The 14892-nt window shown below is 37.5% G+C and overlaps 1 long non-coding RNA gene across 2 annotated transcripts in view; it reads left to right on the top strand.

Annotated features, from left to right (window-relative positions):
• Nucleotides 1-14892, top strand: part of LOC144234285 (uncharacterized) — an 882104-nt gene that overhangs the window by 458442 nt on the left and 408770 nt on the right. For both annotated transcript variants that reach the window (XR_013335914.1, XR_013335913.1), the window contains one exon: nt 4992-5045. This is a non-coding gene — a long non-coding RNA (uncharacterized LOC144234285). The remainder of the gene's footprint in view (nt 1-4991; nt 5046-14892) is intronic.

Genomic DNA, 14892 nt, shown 5'->3' with positions numbered 1-14892 from the left:
TCCTGGAGTTAGAATTAATTGATATATCCCTCTGGATTTGGACCCAAACTCATGAGATGTGCATATGATGGTCTTTATTTCCTAGCAATGCTCATGGAATGAAATGCTCAATAAATGCTTATGGTCTCTTGTGCCAATAAGAAGGAAGGAAGGAAGGGAGAGAAGGAGGGAGGGAGGAAAGAAGGAAAGAAAGGAAGGAAGGAAGGAAGGAACTATATTGCTTTTAACTCAAAATATATAGTTTTAGGGCAAATACTTATATAATTTATAATTCAGAATGCTTTGTCTTTATTAGCTCAGAAAATATCATTTTAATGTTCTCACATATTCTTTTCTTGTTTTTTCATTTAAAAAAATTTTTTTTAATAGAGAGACAGAAAAAGACTATGAGCATGGGAGGGGCAGAGAGAGGGGGAGACATAGAAGCTTAAGGAGGATCCAGGCTCTAAGCTGTCAGCACAGAGCCAAACACCAAACACAGGGCTCAAACTCACAAACCTGAGATCGTGACCTGAGCCAAAGTCAGACGCTCAACTGACTGAGCCACCCAGGAGCCCCTCTCACATATTCTTTAGTGTGGAATTTATCAATATCCCTTGGTATTTTTAAGATGAAGGCATTGAGATCTTGTAGATGCAAATTATAAACTCTTTCCTGATTTTATTTTTATTTTAAAGGGACAGACAGTGCAAGCAATAGAGGGTGAGAGAGACTCTTAAGCAAGCTCCATGCCCAGTGTGGCGCCCTATATAGGGCTCAGTATCACAACCCTGAAATCATGGCCTGAAGCAAAATCAAGAGTCAGATGCTTAGCTGACTGAGCCACCCAGGTGCCACCGCACTTTGATTTTTTTTTTTTTTTTTTTTATGGAGGACAAAAATCTTCATTTTTTTCTTGAATTTCTTTTATCTTAAATTCAGATTCCCAGATCCTTCATTTCCCTCTTACTTATAGGATCCCTTCCCAGTCATTTTTCTCTCTTTCTCTTAAACACTGTTCCACCACCCACCCCTAGATCAGGATTTTCACATTGGCTTCTCTTTTCTTGCCTTGTGTCCATAAATCTCATCCTCACCTATATCAACAAACCCAAACTATCTTCTCAGTGCAAGAAATATTATTTATGGCTGAAATCTTTAGAGATCTTACAAATACTTCAAATGCAGCCTGTTCAGGATAGAATGCATGGTCTTCCCTTCCAGGACTTTTCTTCCTACACATCCCATCTTGGTTCATGAGGCACCCATCCTCCCCCCAGTCTCTGAACCTGCAAATCTCTGTGTCTTTCTCAATTTCTGTCTTGCCCTCACCTTTCACATCCCGTCAATCCTGATTCCAAAAATGTCTTTCAAATCCAACTTTTTCCTAGTGCCCTTGCCAGTTTTCACATGGTCTCTTGCACAGCACCCACACTGGATTTATTTTCATCAGGTTTGCCTGATGCAGACTCATCTTTCTGCAATACCGCAGACGTTCTCTATTATTTACCTTAAGATAAATAAACAAATGTGTTTGTGTGTGTGAATGTGTGTGCATATGTTATCTCCCTCTCATCTTCAGGAAAGGTAATTATCTAATTGATCATAGTTTTCATTTATTCATGACATTCCTCATGTGAACCTGACCTTCGTCTTCATTGCATTTCATCCCAGAACCCCCAACATCCATCCCAGACACTTAGCTCCACAATTTCTAAACACATAGTCTCGAAATTTTCAAACATAAGCATACCTGTTCACTCCCCCTTGCTCTTGCATATGCAGATGTCTCTGCCTAATGAACTTTTGCTCATCCTTTTAAGTATGAGTTGCATAAAGACAGTCTGACTCTTAGCACCCCAACCAGAGTGAGTGCTCTTCCTTCTGTACTTCCATCGAACCTGGGCTTCTCTCTATCAGGAACAGTGTTGTTGATTTTTAGACTTTTTTCTTTGACCTACAAATTTACAGACCGCCTTAAGACACTGTCTCTTTTCATCTTTAGTACCTGACGATTTGCTTCCAACTTAATTTTTATTAAATAAAAGAAACTTCAATTTTGTCTAACTTAAATCTTGATATTTCATTATTTTTGTTAGGGGAGGCTTCATTCTGGTATAAGACCTATATTTTATTTCCTTAATTACCTTTTTTATCATTGATTAAAGAAAAATGAATGAGGTCGCTATGCATGCATGATGGGGTGTCAGATATTTAAAATATATGTTAAATTCTCATGTTTTAATTTCTACCCCTAGTGGAAAAGTTAACCATATAATATTTTGCTTATTTAGTTATTCTATTCTTTTAATGAACTCTTATCAGAAATAGAATTTTTACCAGACATTATGCAGGGCAATTAAGCTGCGTAAGTGATTGTAATACCGTTAAATATAAAGACGTTGATTTAGTCTAAGGTGTTTTACTGTTAAAGGAGTCAAGTAGTGCCCAAAGGAACTTAAGTTATTATTGATCTCTCTCAAAGACCAGTGAAGAAGATTGGAGGACATGGTCCCAGAACTTCATAAAATTGTCTTCTGTCCTGTTCTTCAGCTCCACTTCCTTAATCACTCAGGTTTCTTACTGATCAAGAAACTAACCAAATACTAGCTAATTAGTTCTCTCCTCTTCCTTTCTCTCCCTCTCTTATTTACCCTTTTCTCACCTTCTGAGGCCACTGACCTCTCCTCAAGTTGTTGCATTACCCCCATGCTGTGCATGATTCTTAACAGTGCGTTTTCTCTTCTGTTTTTCTTGAGAATCAGCTCTCTTGGCTCTGTCTTTGCAAACCCTGTCTCCTTCCCTCCCTACTTCTAGTTCTGTGTTCTCTATCACCTGTCCCAGTTCTGCATCACAGAAATATAAAAAGTGAGAAGAACTATATTCACATGAAGGGAGAACATTATAGAAAAAAATGAGGAGTAATCTGAGTGAGCAAAGCTCCATGTTTTGGGTTTTGGGTTTGGATTTTAGCAGAGGATGGGTAAATTGTGAGCATACCTGTTCACAATTTTAGTCTTGTCAATGAGTCACATATGGTTACCTCCTTCACACCCTGTAGTATGTTGGGAAGGAAGAATATACTAAACCATCAATGACCATATGATATGGAGACTATTATGACAGAATTATGTGCAGGGCATTTTTGAGGCCATCTTATAAAGTACCAATTTTACCCCTACTTTAGGAGAAACAGAAACAAGGGTATGAGAGAATGATTAGTGGTTGTGACGAATACATTTGAAATGATATATTTAAGTTTGCTTGGTAACTACATGTCAGTGTTAATTGGAACCTGAAAGGGAAATTTTTTTAATTTTTTTTAAATGTTTTTTTATTTATTTCTAGGAGAGAGAGAGAGAGAGAGACAGCATGAGCAGGGGAGGGTCAGAGACAGAGGGAGTCACAGACTGAAACAGGCTCCAGGCTCTGAGCTGGCAGTCAGCACAGAGCCTGACGCGGGGCTCGAATCCATGAACTGCGAGATCATGACCCAAGCAAAAGTCGGACGATTAACCGACTAAGCCACCCTGGGGCCCCGAGGAACCTGAAAGGGAAATTAAATGACAAATTTAGTAAGCTCAGGACTCACCATAGAACACATTTGATTGGCCATCAGGCTTCTTACACTGGGGGTATGGGTAAAATGCCGCCTAGATGGATTATAACTAGCACAGTGTCCTTTGTAAATCTGAGCATCTTTCTTTTCCTAGTAGTGTTTATACCAGTTTGTCTCCTCATATCATCTTAATATTTATTTTTAAAGATTTTTTAATATTTATTTTTGAGATAGAGAGAGAGAGAGAGTGTGTGTGTGTGACCAGAGGATGGGCAGAGAGAGAGGGAGACACAAAATTGAAGCCGGCTTCAGGCTCCAAGCTGTCAGCACAGAGACCGACACGGGACTTGAACTCATAAACCGCTAGATCATAACCTGAGCAGAAGTAAGATGCTCAACCAACTGAGCCACCCAGGCTGATTTTTAATACTGCCATTTAATGTCTCTTATAGCATATAAAACTAGAAATGTCTCCCATTGAAATGTTACATGAAACATGGAGGAACAGTGAAGACAGAAATGCAATGTTAGATTTGTGTGTATTTGAATAAAAACTGTTTACACTGATAGTTTAAACACAGATCAATGAGAAGATTTTTCACCTAGACCTTTGTGAATGTGAATGTGTATCTTATTGTTTGACATTTTGGGGATGTTAAAATAAAACAGTCATGATCTTAAGTCACAACAGTTAAAATGATTTGAAGATAGAGTTCTCAAATCTTAGAAGAATCATAGGGTTTCTATTAAAAATTACTTGTACTCTGAATCCATTCATAAGGTATAACAGGGTGCAACAATTATGATTAATTATGCATTTCTTTGAAAAGAGAGCAAATATAGTTCAAGGGAAGGCTTCTTTATTACATTTTTAAAAAACATATATATCTCACTGCATCAGAATATTTTCAGTATTCTTTCCTGCTGAGGAAAATGTTCATGCCAAAGTATGTGATTGCAGATTTAGGATTAGACTCATCACTTCCATATCAGTGTGAATTAAAGTTGCTTATTAACATACGGATACCTTTGGAGAAGTCAAATCATGGAAGAACATACACATGTTGCACTTGCTATTTCAGAGGCATTTTGTAATTACATTGGATTCATTTGCCAGCTCCCTCCCTGAGCTAATGAGGCTGGATACTGCTGTGGCTCTTTGCTTTTAGAAAATTGAAGTTAGAGAGTCAGTGACTCTAAAATGACTCTTGTTTCATCTTGCCGGGTCATTTCCGAAGGCTAGACTCAATGTGGGTCTAAATTTTAAAGGTGGTATTTGAGTCACTAGATAAGAACATTTTTTTCTCTTAATGCATTTTTTGTTCTTTTCCTGATTTATGGAGAGATTCTTTATTTGTGCTGAAAGAATTAAACTTACCTGATGCTTATGTTATATGTCTTATTTTCAACATTACTTTCTGTTCATCCTTCTCCTGTATTTCCCCTTTTCTAGGTAAATCAGCACTTTCACAGGACTGATTGGACTGAAAACACAAGGCTGAATGAGGTAAGCCCCTTGGGGAGCTGCCATGAACACCCACATGTTCTAGCCAACAACCTTGGGGAAAACCTGTATTTAATCTATCTGGTTTCACAGCGTGCCCAGGTTCTACCCTGCCACTCTCTTTGGTCAGACTCCCAGAAACAATACAGATGGGTAAAGCAATTACTGTTTTGGTCTGTTGGGCTGAAATTGGTCAGCAAGAAGTAGTAGAGTGTGCACATACAGAAAATACCTATACGATTTATTTGAGATGGTTGGGGGTTGTCAAGAAAAGGAGATTGTAGGAAAACATAGATGGATTATAATCCAGGACTTTGTCCACTGGCTGGAGGAGAAGGAACCCAGGAGGCTACAAGGTCTCAGGACCCTTTCTACCCATTTTGCGGGGAGAAGGCTGACAGCCTCATTAGTTTGCAGAGTAGAAACAGGCTAGATACAACACATGCTTTGAAATCAATCCTGGAACAGAAAAATTAAAATTAAAAAAAGGGAGTAGACAGGGCCACAATAAGACATAGGTCCAATGAGTGCTGGCTTCTCTGGTAGAATCTGGATTCTGGGAAGAGCCTTTAAGTACATTGGATTTTTTTTGGACTTATTATCTCAGTTTTAAATTGCTTTTCTGGTGTAAGTTAAATATATTTCCCTTAAAATAATTGAGAAATATATAGGTATGTAGGTAAAGATTTTAAAATATTTATGTCTGTTGATCTAATTCAGTCTGGCATAACCTCTTTTAAGAGATTCATCAAAAAGGAGTATTGACATTTATATTTTAAAAATGTTTATTGTGGCACTATTCATAATAATGAAACATTGGGGAAAAACCTACTACCCTATACTTAAGATTTGTTAACCAAATTGTGGCATAGCCATATAATGGAGTGTTACATAGCTGTTAAAATTATGATTTTGAAAATGTTTCTAATCCTAAATAGAAAATAGTAAGACAAGTGAAAAAGCAGAATTAGAAAATATCTGTATTAGATACGACCTCTGTTTATACATAGAAATCAGATGGGAACAAAATGCAGCCATTGGTTGATTCTCAGATGCAGATATATTCCCATTTTATCATCTCTGAAATCAGCATGTATCTTCTAATTAATAGAACCATCTAGTTATAATTAGAAGCATTTTGGTTTGTATTTGGGTGGTACATAAAATAAGGTTTCATCTCTCTATTGATGACATCTTAGATTTGAAAAAAATTACCAGTATGCCAATATAATAGGGTCAAATTTTACTGAGTGTATTACTATGCATGTTTTCCCACAATGAGTATATGTGCACACGCACATGTGTGCGTGCACACACACACACACACATTTAGAAAAGAAGTAACTCTCTTTCATTCCACTAATGAATGTATATGGAAATCATATACTCTTTATGAATATACTCTATATTCATATAGAATAGAATGTTTCTAATTCCCAGAAACATTTTAGTTTATCCAAGATCATTAATTGAATACCCTAAGCAAGTTTGTAGGGTCTATGTAGGTTGAAAAGTCCTGTGGCATCAAATTAATTTTTCACCAGAATTCTGTTTGGAAATCCAAAATACTTAGATCTCTCTGTCAACTTTTCCATCTTCAACAACATGAGTCCCTTGCTCATCCCAACTCAGTCAGAGAATTCTTAGTGTGTGACTTCCCGATCAATTTCTCCTCTGAGTCTCTTTTCCTGTTCAGTCTGTTGTTCCCTACTGCTGTTGTCCACTTATATACATAAAATATGCTAACATGTTCCTCATGGGGTCATCCCCTCAATGAGAAGGATGTAGCTTAGAATTCACAAAGGCTTAGGTTTAAAGTCTGCTTCTGCCTCTCACTGACTGTTACCTTGGACAAATCACTAACCCCCCTATAGCCTGGTTTTTTTTCTTCTGTACAGTGGAAATAATAGTACTGGTCTCATAGGAATGTTGTATGGATTTCATGAGCGAATGTATCTAAAGCAATGAATACGTGTTCATATATTCAATAAATATTCATTTTGCTCATTCTTTTTTTATTGATATGTGTTTTTCCTAATAGACATGACCTCCTACACAGTCTTCTAAAAGGGTGCTCATCAGTGCACACTTGATTCATTTCAAGTCCAAGAGACTTCTCCATGCTTTTGATACTAGGAAACCTTTCCAACTACACTTTGTTTTATTCTTTCATAAGAAGACCCAGACTTCTTTTCAAAGGTCTTCAAATTCCAGCTCATACCCCACAATCTCCTTTCCATAATTCTATTACCTTACAGCACCAAATTTACTCCCTCAAATTCTTGGCTGACTTCAGCAGAGCTGAAAATAATTATTTTCTCTACACCAATTCTTACAGGGTTGAGATGAATGGAAAGGGTGGGGAGGAGAAATGTGTGAGATTAGCAATACAATTCTCTAGTAAAAAGCAAAATTCTGGGGCAGACACAATGGACCAAGGTGTGTTCTCCCTAAGTGGCTCCAGTACAGTATCTTGAAATTGGAGGTCTAATTTTCTAATTTTCTTTGGACTTCTGCCTCCTAACTATCTATCAGTTGTCTTATCTGCTAGTCGTCACCTTACTTTATGTTCTTTCTTACCCATGTTGGTCTTAAGGGTTTACATTCTAACCCTGAGTTCCCTCCACCACACCTATCTGATGCAACCCAACATTTCCTCATAATTTGCTCAAATGTTTTTTCTTATATCCAGCTTCCAAAAAAATTCAATTTGATATTCAGATTCCCTTACATTGATATTAGGGCTGATTTTATTCATCCTTTTTCTAAAACTTGCCCTATTCTCTGGTTGTACTAGAGAGCTCAGATGGCAGAGGTGAAAACGGAATCAGAAAAGCATCGCTCTACCTCTCTTTAGAAGGAATTGGATAACTCAAATAATGTTGAGGAGGAAAAAAAAAAAAACAAAACACAGCTTTAAAGTACCTCTATCCAGGAAGGATAAATGGTCTTCTACAGGAAGTGTAATAGTGCTGTCTCTTGGGGAATTTTATGTTAAAATCTAGCTCCTTCTTGCTAACTCTTTGGCATTTATAACTCTTCCCCATTACTGAAAAATGCTGGCTTGAGAGGGTGAACCATAACCAAATGAAAACCATCACAAAGGACTTCACGATAGTTAAAGGTTAAGAGCTTATGAAAACAGAAAAACATGAGAGCTTAGGAAAAAGGCCCTCTAGGAAGAAGCAGACATCCTGGGGACAGACAAGAGGGACAAAAGAAAATTGAGTTACAAAGCAGTGGAATGCCATTTCTTAAATAATAAATAAATGATTTTATTCCCACAACCACAGATGGTTAAGGATTATTGCTAAATTCTTGGATGAAAAGGAATTGGAATTTAGTAACAAAGTGTATAGGGTGGGCTTCAGTGCAACCTCATGTTTTACTTACAACTTGTTCTAGAGAGCCAACATTCTTCAAGTGAAGACAAGCAAATGAAAACAATATATGCAATTTATGCCATAAAAATGATAACCTTTGCTACTGTTTATTAATCGTAGTCAGGCAGTACTTTGAGCACATAGATTCTTTAATTTCATTCTCCAACCACCTCTGCAGCAGCCCCTGTTATTCCTAGGTTTTACAGTTGGGAAAGCCTGAGGCTCCGAGACATAAATTAGCTTGCCAAAAGTCCCTAAGCTAGTAACAAATACGTTTTGGATTTGAATGCAGCACAGTTTAATAGTGCGTGCTGAGCTCTTAATCAGGAGGTCATATTGCTTTACATATGGATTAGATGTGAAGAGTGGAGATAGGATTTACTTGGGGTAGTACGGAAGGGTAGCTGGAAAGCCTACAGGAGTGGTTAAGGGTCAAGTTGCTTAGGAAAGTGCAGGAAGCAGTAGCAATTCCTGCTACCCCATGGTGCTTCTCCCCTTTCTGCCCATTACTACCTCCTCCCAGCATTATCTTGCTACACTCAGTATTTGTCCCAAGGTGGCCATACCAATTTCCCCCATTCTTCTGCTGAGTATCATGTTTCTATTTTTGTTATGGAGTAAATATATCTCCTCCTGAAGCTTCCCTACCCCGCTCCCCTTAAGAAGAGGAGCTATATACCGTGTTTGCTGCTTGAAATGTGTGAAATGTGATTGTGTTTACTTTTTGAGACTGAAACCAATCACATACAAAAATACCTTTTTAGAGGAGAAAGATGTCAGCTCTAGCTGCATTCAAATATCCAATCTTTTCTGACTCACATTGAACAACCTTGAGCAAATCATTCTCTGGTTTCTTTTCTCTGCTTGTGCTGTACGGCAGCAGTGGGAAACGATGCGCCAAACATGGTAAGATCACTCAAATATTAAAGCTTTTTACACTCTTTGCTGCTGTTCATTCTTTCTTTCCTTTTGATCTAACAAAACTTCTTAAATTATAAATTAGAGAGTTGAAGAGCTCTTTTCCTCCTTTCCCAGATAAGGGAAAAATTTATGACTTCAAAAAACTGTTAGTGGCAGAGTGCAGCAGACCACATCAATATTTTCATTTGGCATGTGGCATGTGATACCCTGAGCACGATGCCAGTTTAGGATGATTTCTTAAGGATTTTGTTTTTTCACATAGTGAAGCAAGCCAGTTGATTTTTACTGGAAGATAAAACATCTCCAGTCCCCTTTTAATGGCTTTAAGAATATACAGTCAGCCATTTTACAAAATCCAGCTCTGTAATGCCTCCTCAGATTTTTTAGTAGATCAACTGGTAAATGATTACTTTTTACCCTTGAAACAAATGAGAGAAAATTAGTAGTAAGTCAATCAAGGTATAATACAGTGGGAGAGATAGAGATGGGGTTGCTTCCTGGAATATTAATTTCTATAATACAACTGGCTAGTCATTTTGAGAATTTATTTTGTCTTTAAATTTTCTTTTTTTAATGTTTCATTTATTTCTGAGAGAGAGAGAAAGAGAGAGAGAGGGAGAGAGAGAGCAGGGGAGGGTCAGAGAGAGAGAGGGGTATAAAGAATCTGAAACAGGCTCCAGGCCCTTAGTTAGCTGTCAGCCCAGATCCCGAAGCAGGGCTTGAACCCATAAACTGCAAGATCATGACCTGAGCTGAAGTCAAATGCTCAACTGACTGAGCCACCCAGGCACCCCTGTCTTTAAATTTTCTGATACATAAGAAGGTAACCTCCTTCAGGATACATTTCTTTGAATGTTTTGCCTCCTCAGTCTAGGTGACCATCTCCTGAGCTCTCCTGTCCTGATATACACAACAATATCAAAGAATTCATCACATTGAAGTATAAATAAGCATTTGTCTCCACATTAGCCACTGAACTTCTTGAGAGCAGGGAGCCATGCCATTTCCTGCCTTTATCTACCAGGACAGTGTGAGGCAGAGTAGATATTCAGTACGTGGTCTTGGAAATAATAAACTGAACTTGGCTGTGCTTTAATGGAAATATGATTAATGATGGGGATATTTTTCCAGGATGTTTTATCTCATTGCATGGAAAGAGAAAGTTTAGAGGCAAATTCCAACATACAAATAAAGTGACAAACATGAAAATAGACCCCAAGTATTTCTTCCCTTCCTTGAGCCAAGAAAAAGTGACAAAATCTCATAAGAACAAGTTGGCCCAAACTCTGCCTATGTTTGAACAAGTCAGGAAAATATTGAGAATAGGATTTGTTTCTCACTGCACCATTTCTGAAACAGAATGAAAAATAAAGTAAAAATATGCGGAGTTAACACAGACACTTGATTTCCAGGAGTAAAAAAGTTAACAATAAATAACAACAAACACAAAACCCTTAGATGGTCTTTGCATCTCAACTTTCGAATTTATCCTGCTATAAAAAGTATTGTTGTGCAATCCATATTCCTGGCCAAACTGTTGACGTATGATGTAGGGAAACCCTCAACCATCAGGACAAGATGTGACATTAACAAAGATGCTTCCCCATATTAGAATAGCACTTCACAGTTTATAAATATTTCCACATACAACATCTGAATTCATGCCCATCAAAATTTTATATGGCAGAAAAACCGTGTCCTGCTGTCTTATGCCCATCTTACAAATGGCAAAACAAATCCCCAGTCCCTCTCCCATGGTCATAAAGCTTTACATCCAGCTTTGACGCTCAATAAGAGTGCTGAGTCAGCTATGCAATGCCATAGCAACAGGCTAGACACCACTGTCTCAGACCATCACTCCATCCATCACCAGGGTTTGATACAGACAGCCAAGATTTGTATTCGACTCATATCAAATACAAACCTAAACAGCTAAGTTCCTGCAATTCTTCAAATATTTCTTAACCTTCTATGAGGTAGGGACACATAGCATTAAAATAAATATTATTTACTGATTTTTATATAGTTGCAAGCTTTAAACTAAAAGTGTTTACTTGAACTTCTCATAAAACTCCACCGAGCCAGCATTATTATGTCTATTTTCTATAATACATCCAAAGTAGCACAGCTATAAAATGTTGGAGCTGGGACTTCAGAGCCGTTCTGCCCAACTCCAAAGCCCATTTGATGAGATCATCCTGCCTTCCTGAAGATGCAGCAGGGGATGTTTCTTATTAACAACACTCTTGGAAAGTCTGAGTAGGTCTTTGAGGCAAAATGTGCTTGCAAATAAAACATTATTTCCAAGTAGTAGTCATTATCAGCTCATAATTGAAAGCAAGCTTGGAGAAATGCTACAAACCAGTGTCTTCTGACACAAAAGCTGTCTGCAGACATGTGGTTGTGGTTCCAATTCTCACTTTGTAAACAGTCAGGTTAAGCTGATTTGTTTCTTCCTTGCTTTTGTTTCTTTGAAATTGATGCCAGGTTCATTCATGGTAGGAAATTGGGTGTTCCATGGCATAAAATCACATGCTTGTCTCACCTGTCCAGCTGAATTTAAAACGGAAAGACATGCCTTGCGGCAATTGTGTATAAAATTTATACAAATCATGTGTATCTGAAGATAGATTAATTTGGTCTAAAGTTATTATAATGCAGGGTTCCTGCATGCCAAGTACAGGATATGATAATGGAAAGAATATGGGGCTTCAGGATCCAGCTGTGCACTCTTTTAAGCTGAGTGACCTTGAGGAAGTCATTCCTTCACTGGGAATCTTGGTTTGCTTTCACGTTGTTACTAAGATCAGATGAGATCTACAGGACTCTAAACATGAAGTGGTTTTATTATCATTATCATCTCTGTCATTAAACAGTATTAGGAAACATATTTTGATAAAAGAGAAACAGTATTCTCACTTAATGTTTGTATGAACAATTTAAATCAATTTATTCACAGGAAGAAATAGAAACAACAGTCAGCAAAATGGCAAAATCTGTAAAAGATTTCTGCAGGATCATAAGTCTCTACTTCCTCTCTGCTCCCTGTTTCTCATTACCTACGGACCGCTCTTCCTTTCTGCATCCCTTTCCTCTCTAATCTCTTTACCCCAGCAGAAGAGTAAAGGATAAAATTATTAGTCCTTTTTGCTCAGGGTTGCTTCATAGGGTTATGGAGTGGTGGAATAGGGGATGGTGGCAGAGCGAAGCTAGCACTTAACATGCACTTAGCAAAGCCTTTTAGGAAAAGATTCAGAGATAAAAGGGATGAAGGTGACATAGACGCACTGTGGTCAAGTAACTTGAAGGTTAGGAAATGGCTGACAATAAAAGAAAGATGGTAGGACTTCATGTGTGCCGGGAAATCCTCCTTTCACAATGACAGAGAATGGTAGCTTTTCTGCCTTCACAATCTTCTTTTGAACAGGGAGCATATCTTTTGTTTATCTCATAAGATACATGTGAGAGTTATATGAAATAGTATACCTAAAAATTGTTTTGAAAACTGTACAGTTCTATACAGATATTATTATTTAATATCCCTATTCCTTTACCTTTATCCTTTCTTTTCTAAATATGGCTCCTTGAAGTTCACAATGATTTGCCTGTACTGAAGCCTCACTTCTTTTTAGGTGTGGTTTGCAGTAATTCGCAAGAATTAACTTAGTAATCACTTCTTAGCAAACTGTTCTTATAGATCATTAACATGTTGATCTATACTTTTTGTTAAGTATGATTTTTTAGCTTAACCTAAAAAAATCAGGTGCAGTGATATCAAAATAATTTTTTATTGATGTATTTGTCTTTAATTTATGCAGATATATAGTGAAAGCCTAGATGATATATTGAGTTCTATAGAAAAGGTAATCAGCCTTTGGCAATAGACAGCAAGGACATCAGGGATTAGGCTTCACATGATAGTTTTTACATATACAAAATTATTTCTCTTTGGACCATTCTTTTTCTTTGCTCTTTCTTTCACAAAATTTCAAAACTTAGATATTCACAGTATTAAAGAGAGTCTAGGATCTGGATGCTGATGATAGTGATTTGAGGCTTTTGAGAACCATGGTTGATGACCGTTGCTGCAAAGAAGACATTTCTAATATATAATGTGTACCTTCTAACCCATAAATGTCATTAATTAATGAGTAGCTGGAAAGGCCATTTTTTCCCCAACTTCTTAATTTTTAAAAATGTTTTAGTTATTTCTGAGAGAGACAGACAGCGTGAACAGGTGAGGGCCAGAGAGAGAGGGAGACACAGAATCTGAAACAGGCTCCAGGCTCTGAGCTGTCAGCACAGAGCCTGACGTGGGGCTCAGACCCATGAACCGTGAGATCACAACCTGAGCCAAAGACAGATGCTAAACCGACTGAGCCACCCAGCGCCCCTTTTCCCAACTTCTTAAAGTTAGACTCTGAAATGTCACAATAGCTCCTGGACCCTACATTTGCTTGTTCACTGTTGAAAAGTGTTCCTTTATTGAGGCTGATGGTGAGAGGTCTAGTTGTGAAGTCAGAAGTAGATCCCATCTGCATTTTGTCAGTGTATGTTTGAGCCCATTTAATGGTCAAAGGCAAAGATTGTTTCTTTAGTCTGTGAGCCTTTCTGATTACAGTAATAAAGTATGCCAGTCGAGTCTAGTTTCATATCTTGGTTCTACTACCTGGGACCCAGTCAAGACCTAGTGACTTTGCTCTTCTGAGCTTGTGTCCTTGTCAGTGTCCAAAAACGGGGACCATAATATTGGTGTGAACAGTGTTGTGAGTTATGAGTGGAACGGTGTCTGTGAGCATGACCGGCACCTGGCTGGGGCTCAGGAAATGAAAATCCACTCAATATTGACTTTTTTTTTCAGATTAAAGAACCAAGGTTTTTTGAATTCTTTCACCTGTTCAACTCCTTCTCATTAATAGGATGAATTTGGAAATTGAAAGAAGTCATTTGGAAAGCTCAAGATTCTGGCTATCTTAATTTTGTTTCATCTGCCTTTGAAAGGGTCTTGAATAGCAGAGAAAATGGAAAGACAGCCAGTTCCAAAGTTTAATGCATTATTAAATATTTTCAAAAATGCTACCTTTCTTCCATCTACTTCACTCTTCTTTGTCTTTGATACTTAAATCTTAGGGGGAAAGTAAGAAACACAAATATATATATTCCCTTTGATTATGTTTAAGTTCTAGAAAGGAAGAGGCTTTTCTCATTAGAATGAATCATTCTTATATGATGATAAAGGAATTTTGAATGTGAAATAATAAAATGTTAAAATTAGTAAAATAGTAGTTATAAACAATGTGTTAAGGAGTGCTATTTTTCAAATACAAATATATTAACAGCAACACTATTTATGTGAATGTTTTAACAGCATGTTACACCTCCAAAATATCTTCCCATGTACTATATCAAACAATGATTGTAAGACCTAAGCAAAGCAAGTATAAATCGTACCCATTTTATTTATTTTTAAGGCTTATTTATTTTTGAGAGAGAAAGAGAGAGACAGAGAGCGTGCACAAGCAGGGGAGAGGCAGACACACACACAC

Source organism: Crocuta crocuta, unplaced genomic scaffold (assembly GCF_008692635.1).
Source record: "Crocuta crocuta isolate KB4526 unplaced genomic scaffold, BGI_CrCroc_1.0 scaffold561, whole genome shotgun sequence".
Classification (NCBI taxonomy): domain Eukaryota; kingdom Metazoa; phylum Chordata; class Mammalia; order Carnivora; family Hyaenidae; genus Crocuta; species Crocuta crocuta.
Note: the sequence above shows the minus strand (reverse complement) of the source record. Positions and strands in the feature narration are given on the sequence as shown.